We start from the raw sequence: 6,764 nt of genomic DNA on the forward strand, positions 1-6,764 counted from the left end.
TTATAAATCGAACCAACGAAAATATAGCTTAGGGCTTGAGCTTCGATTCCCAGCTCCTGCAAATTTATGCTTTATTTAGAACTAAAATTGCGCATTTATTTTATAAATCATCTTATACCTCAGGTTTTAGGAAAACAAACATGAAATGTTGATCAATATTTTTTTAAATTAAATTGAACACAATTTTTACTTCGGTTGTGTTCTCTCAATTTTCTAAAACTGGGATGTTAACTTTGTTAGTCTGCGATTTTTACTTAGTAGAAAAGTCAAATGAATGCTACATTAGTGAAATGCTAAGTGTTAGTATTAATCGACAAGAGCTGACAACAAGCCTACGTCGACTAAGGCTTCTCGAATGACATCTTGAGATGTGGTTTGAAAGAATCTTAAGAGAAGATCTTGAGATAAGGTTTGGAGGAGTCACATGAACAAACATGGGTAAACACTTAACACCATGTCGAGGATGAGACTTTCGACAAGCTCAAAAGACTTAGAAAATTGAGAAAACCAAAGACAAAAGGGACTTAGCATTATCAACAACTATCTTCGACGAACTTTCAATTACTAGTCGCTAAGAATAGTTAAAGAACATGGGATAATGGTTTTCAGTAGTTTCAAAGGGTTGACGACGTGGCAGTACATTGGAAGACGAATTACATGCATTTGAAGACGTGTCAGTTCTCTAGGAGTAAATTTTCGAAAATAGTTAGTTTTAGTTTAGTATATATAGCAGACTCATATGTTGTAATCGAGGTCGCAAATTACATATACTTTCTTTATAGAACTGGAGTACTCAAACCAAAGTGTGAAACAGTTTATGAGTAATATGTAAGTTTGCGCCCCTTTTCTTTGTACTTTTCTATGTTTCCTTAATTGAAACATCATTTTATTTTGTCATTTACTGCATTTATTTAATGTTGTTCACTTTAAACTTCTTTTACTTTAATTCAAGCTTTATTGTTTTTAAAGTTTACTTTTAGTCTATTTGCACCCAGACATTCGTAGTAACATCATACACATACATTCTTGTAAATGTGTTTGCACAAAGATACTCCCAAGATTTTTTAAATTAATCTCAAAGTCTCTCAAACTCGTGATCGTTCGTTAAAAACACTTGCAAACAAATGGAAAGCCCGACTAGACGCGTTCTGTGCAAAAAAAATACTTTTCTTTTATAAGAAACTACCGCATTATTTGCTTTATTTTATCGTTGAAATATTTTCAATATCCGACGTCATATGCATTTCAGGAGTGGTAGGATCTTAGAAGAAATGGTTAACCTAAAGAAAACTTCTCGTGCCCGAAACGATGCTCCAGACCCTGAGCCAATAGTTACTACGATAATTGGTACAATAGGGACAACAAACATTGTTAGATTTATAGGCCCCATCTTATTTATGGAACTAATTTCTACACCGATGCCAAAAGTGGTGGCTACCTTACCAGCGGTAACAAGCATACCAACCTATCCCAGACCTACTTCGATAGTTGTGGGGGACCTTAATCCCCCACATGTCCCAAGTTTTACTTTGCTCTTAGTTACTAGAGATTATCCATATGGCATGCCAACTGCTATGATGTCGGGGTTACAAAGTCACACTTCGATGTTTGCAGATAATGCTACAACAATAACGTCACTCCTCAATCCATATTTGGCGTCAGGATCTTCTATAAGCAACCCTGGTCGGATGGGGAAACCACAAGGGGTTTCAATATGGTTCTCCTATAATACTAGCCTTAACTACTGATTCTCTAGCGACAATGAGGCAACAAATGGACGAGAGCAACCATGAAATTGTGAACATGTTGACGCAACAAATATGTATGGTGTTTCATCCTTTGATTCAGAACACCACCCAAAGTTACTAGTAGTTAGCCTATCATATGGGTAGAGTTGCTAACTTTTTTAGGGCGCCTTTGGCGCCCGTTGTGCCACCACCCATTAATCAAGTTCCCTTCAAACAACTTTCACCTAGGATATGCGAAGGGAACCAAACCCATAATGGTCCTGCAATAGTTATGGTGCCTAGAGACTAGGACACCGACCAAGTATTTAGGAATGTCCAATAAAACAACTTTAGGGGGGGGGGAGAATAATATAACTAACATGGTCGAACACATTTTGTCCCAAAATGGCCTCAACGTTGGTCTTCATATGCCTAATTACATGTCTCCTCTGTCAGAATATGTTTGACAGACCGAACTCCCCATGGGGTAGAAAGTCCCCAAATTCACCAAGTTTTCTGGTGAGACCAATGAGTCTATAGTAGAAGATATCCTTAGATATCAGACTGGGGTAGGAGATATAACTAATAATGAGAGTTTGAAAATGAAATGGTTTCCAAATTCTCTGACAAAAAATGCCTTTAGATGGTTCACCACACTCCCTTCTCATTCCATACATAGTTAGAACCAACTAGAGAGTTTATTTCATGAACATTTCTACATGAGCCAGTAAAAAATTAGCCTTAAGGAACTGGCCAGTGTTATGCATAAAATGCCTGAGTCGATTGATGACTACTTGAACAGGTTTAGACTTCTCGAGGCAATGTGCCTTACGCAAGTCCATAACTATGAGTTGGTCGAAATGGTCGTTGGTGGTTTAGACTACTCCATTAGGAATAAGTTAGACACTCAGTTTCTAAGGGATATGACCAACTGACAGATAGGGTTCGACAGGTCGAACGTTTGAAGGCCGAAATCCCAGGTCGAGTAAGTGTCATAAAAAGGAAAAAGTAGCTTACATCGAGATAGACGAAATAGATAACTTATCCTAAACAAACCACAAGTCTGTCAAAGAAAATGAGGCTGATGTGGCATAACTGAAGCTAAGACGTCCCTATGTGTGTAAATTATTGAAGCCTTCAAATGGGAAAAATCCCATTAAACCTAAAATGAAAATTTTGTCACAAAAACATATACATTCGATGTAACTAAATGTGAGGAAACTTCCGACCTTCTAGTTTCTGATAACCGAATTGTAATCCCTAAAGGGTTGAAAACACCTCCATTAGAACAGAGAAAGAAAAAAGGTTTTTGTAAATTTCATAATTTTCTTAGTCATAAAACCTCACAATGTGTGCTTTTCAGGTACCTGGTTCAGAATGTGTTGAAGGATGAAAGACTCAAGTTTGCTAAAAAGAAAAAAACTCGACCAGAGGGTGAATCTAATCCTAAAGTTGAGGAGGCTTTGTTTGTCGAGCCTGTTCATGTGTTCATGGTGGACATAACTAAGAACACATAAGAGGTTGAACCTGACTATGAAGAGCAAATGAAAGTAGTTTTTCCCAAGGCTGAGGAAGAACTTATAGATTTTCAGAATAAATGTAAACTCAAGGATTCTGAGGTTATGTTATGTTTACGCTATAGTGCCGTCTTCGACAAGGAAGTGCAAAAGAGTTGGAAAAGACCAACCCTAATCAGTCAAAGAAAGTTGGTCAATAAGACCAGTGCAAATAATTATTTTTTAACAATATGGGGTCCCTCAGAAGACTCACAGGCCCAAGACTTACTTCCTTCCTGCTAACGTTCTTATCAAAGAGTGGTCTAGACTTGTAGGGAGGTCAGACACTGAAAAAAGGAAAATGGAAGTGAATCGAAGTAGGCGAAGGATATTTCTACCTTGAAAATTCTCAAACTTCCAAAAAATACTCTTATTTTTAAAAAAAAACTACATGAGGATGAACTCCATGATGCACACTCAGTGGAGAAGGCACAAAAGAAACAAAAAGTATTGCTCCAAAGCAAGAAGCACGAGAAATAACAGTAGTGTCAAAGCTACGACTGATGTACAAAAGGAAAAGAAGCCTGTCAAGCTAAGGTTGTTTCCTTCGATACCACCAGTGGTGGAAAACGAACCTAAGGTCTCCATCGGATTAGATGAGGAGATGGATAATAACGACTTTGACTCTGGATAGGAGGACGAGTTATATATCATATGTAATATGATATCAGTGTTGCCATTATAGTATGATACATTTACTGAGGTAACTGAAGAGGAAGATGGGTTGGCTGAGGAAATGCCTACCCCTAAACCTTTATGCTAATATGTTATGCATGATGGCTCCGTCAATAAGGACAAAACCAAATTCTAAAGACCTAACATGTCTATGCAACAACATCTGAAACCTTTATAAATAAGGGCCAAGGTGGAAGGTGTCAGAGTTAATAAGGTTCTCATAGACTATGAAGCCTATATCAATCTCATGCCACATTCTCTACTTAACAAGATTGAAAAATATGACACTAATTTGAAATATAACAACATGGTCTTATCCAACTATGAAGGAAACACCAGCAGGCCCTTGGGGGTTTTCCAAGTGGATGTGGTTGTAGGAACCACAACCCGACTTACTTTGTTTGGTTTAATTCCAACTAAAGTGAATTACAATTTGTTGTTAGATCGAGAATGGGTTCATGGAGTTAGGTATGTCCCATCCTCCATGAATTAAAGAATTACAATCTGGAAGCTGAATAGGATCGCAGAGCACATAGAAGCTAACCAAAGCTTCTTTCATGTAGAAGTGAATCATGTTGACAAGAGAAATTTTGATCAACAATTGGCAAACATTTTGCCATGTGCACCGACAAGAATTGGCTTCGACTCTAAGGGGGTCAATGTATATTACTTCATAAAGCTACACCCTTTGTATGGATTTACTTAGGAGTATAAGACCATTGAGGGATACAACAAATGGTTTGGATCAGACGATGATGATGCCTGAGTCGAGTACCTTGGCTCGTATTTCGGCCTATGTGGCCGAAAATAAATTAATATCGTCCTTAGAGTCTGAATCATAAGTAATGATGGTTATGGAAGCAATTGAGCTTGGATTTAATAAATAAATTGGGAATGGCCAAGAGACAACTTCAGAAAGCCGCAAGCTCAATTGTATCTATGATGATGAGCCTTTAGGGTTTAAGAAAGATCCGCTAACCTCAAACAAAAGGATGCAAGCTCAAGATCCTTTAGAAGAAGTATATTGACTAAAAGGCTAAACTACATAAGTTCCAATCTTGACCCAAACCTAAAAGCAAGAGTAATCGAGATGCTGAAGGAGTTTAAAGATTGCTTTGCATGGGATTATCATGATATGCTAGGCCTTAGTCGGGATTTGGTAGAGTTGAAACTGACAATCAAGCCTGACAAGAGGCCTATAAAGCAAACCCCAAGGAGATTTGTGCCAGAGGTCATGTAAAAAATCAAGGCAGAAATCAAAAAACTAATGAAAAACAGGTTCATAAGGACTGCAATGTACGTCGATGGTTTAGCCAATATTGTTTCTCTAATTAAAAAGTATGACACTCTCAAGGTTTGTATCGACTTTCGAGACTTAAATGTTTTCACACTAAAAGACGAATACCCAATGACATTGGAATAGATGATAGTCGACTCAGAGGTTGGTTTTGAGTATTTAAGTCTTTTAGATGGTTATTCAGGTTATCACAAATTTTTATTCCAGAGGAAGACGTGGCAAAGACGACTTTTCGCTGACCCGGATCGTTGGGAACATATGAGTGGGTAGTGATGCCTTTTGGACTAAAAAATATTGGCGCAAATTATAAAAGGGTAATGAATTCTATGTTCCATGATTTCATAGAGACATTTATGCAAGTTTACATAGATGACATAGTCATCAAATCCTCATCAGAAAGTGACCATTTAGACCACCTTCGACAATCCTTCGAGAGGATGAGGAAATATGGATTGGAAACGAATCCATTAAAATGTGTTTTTTGTGTTAGTGTAGGTGATTTCTCATTCTTGTCCTCAGTTAAAACTTTCACAACTCATATAAACCTTCACACATGTCTGGTAACAAATTCATAAAAACCTTGCCACTAAAGCTCTCTCTTTATAGCCATTAGAGATTTATATGGAAGCTCTAATTAGCGGAGCTTAACCTCCATCCACTGTAAATTTGAAGCATCAACACAGTGACACAATAAAGAAAAGAATATTTGAGAAGAATTAAAAGAGAGAAATAGGTGAAGAAAAAAAGAACATAAAGAAGCAGAAAGAGGAGGAAGCAAATACTCGAAGATCTTGATTCCAGCTTGTCGCATCCGCGAAAAACAACCGGCGGGCTGAAACAAAAAACAACACAGAGCCGCCACTGCGCGTTATTTATCCCAAAGAGGGAAAGGAAACGCTCAGAGAAACCTGGAAAAAGCATGGTCTCGCGACCAAAGAGAAAGGGTAAGGGAGTCGGTTACGCAAGGGGAAGGTATTAGCACCCCTCACGTCCGTCGTACTCGACGGGATCCACGTTCTAAAAGAAAGAAAAGGTTGCTAAAACATCACACACACACAGGGAACGCAGGTGGGGTTAAGAGAAGGGAGCTCGATAGGACATCGCGTCCTATGCCTACATATCTCGTCTGGAACGAGAATCAGAGCTACTGTAGTTCGGCTCACGCACGCCAAATAACACAAACACACAAACAGGCAAACAGGGAACCCGACAACCACTCGATGGAATTACGTCAGCTTCCGAACCAAAAACCCACACTGGAACCCAAATGCCACTTGATGGACTTACACCGGCTTCCAAGCACACAACACACAAACAAACAAACCACAACTTGCTAAGGAGTCAGGAACTCGAGCCTAGCAATTGTCAAACAACACAAAAAAAAAAAAAAAGGTGCCCGGAGAGGTCTCGCACGACCTCCTGCCTACATACCTCGTCTGGAACAAGGATCAGGGCGATGTAGTTCCCCTGAAAGGGAAAAGGAACACACAAACTAATAGGGAGTCGGGA

Source organism: Lathyrus oleraceus, chromosome 7 (assembly GCF_024323335.1).
Source record: "Lathyrus oleraceus cultivar Zhongwan6 chromosome 7, CAAS_Psat_ZW6_1.0, whole genome shotgun sequence".
NCBI lineage: Eukaryota > Viridiplantae > Streptophyta > Magnoliopsida > Fabales > Fabaceae > Lathyrus > Lathyrus oleraceus.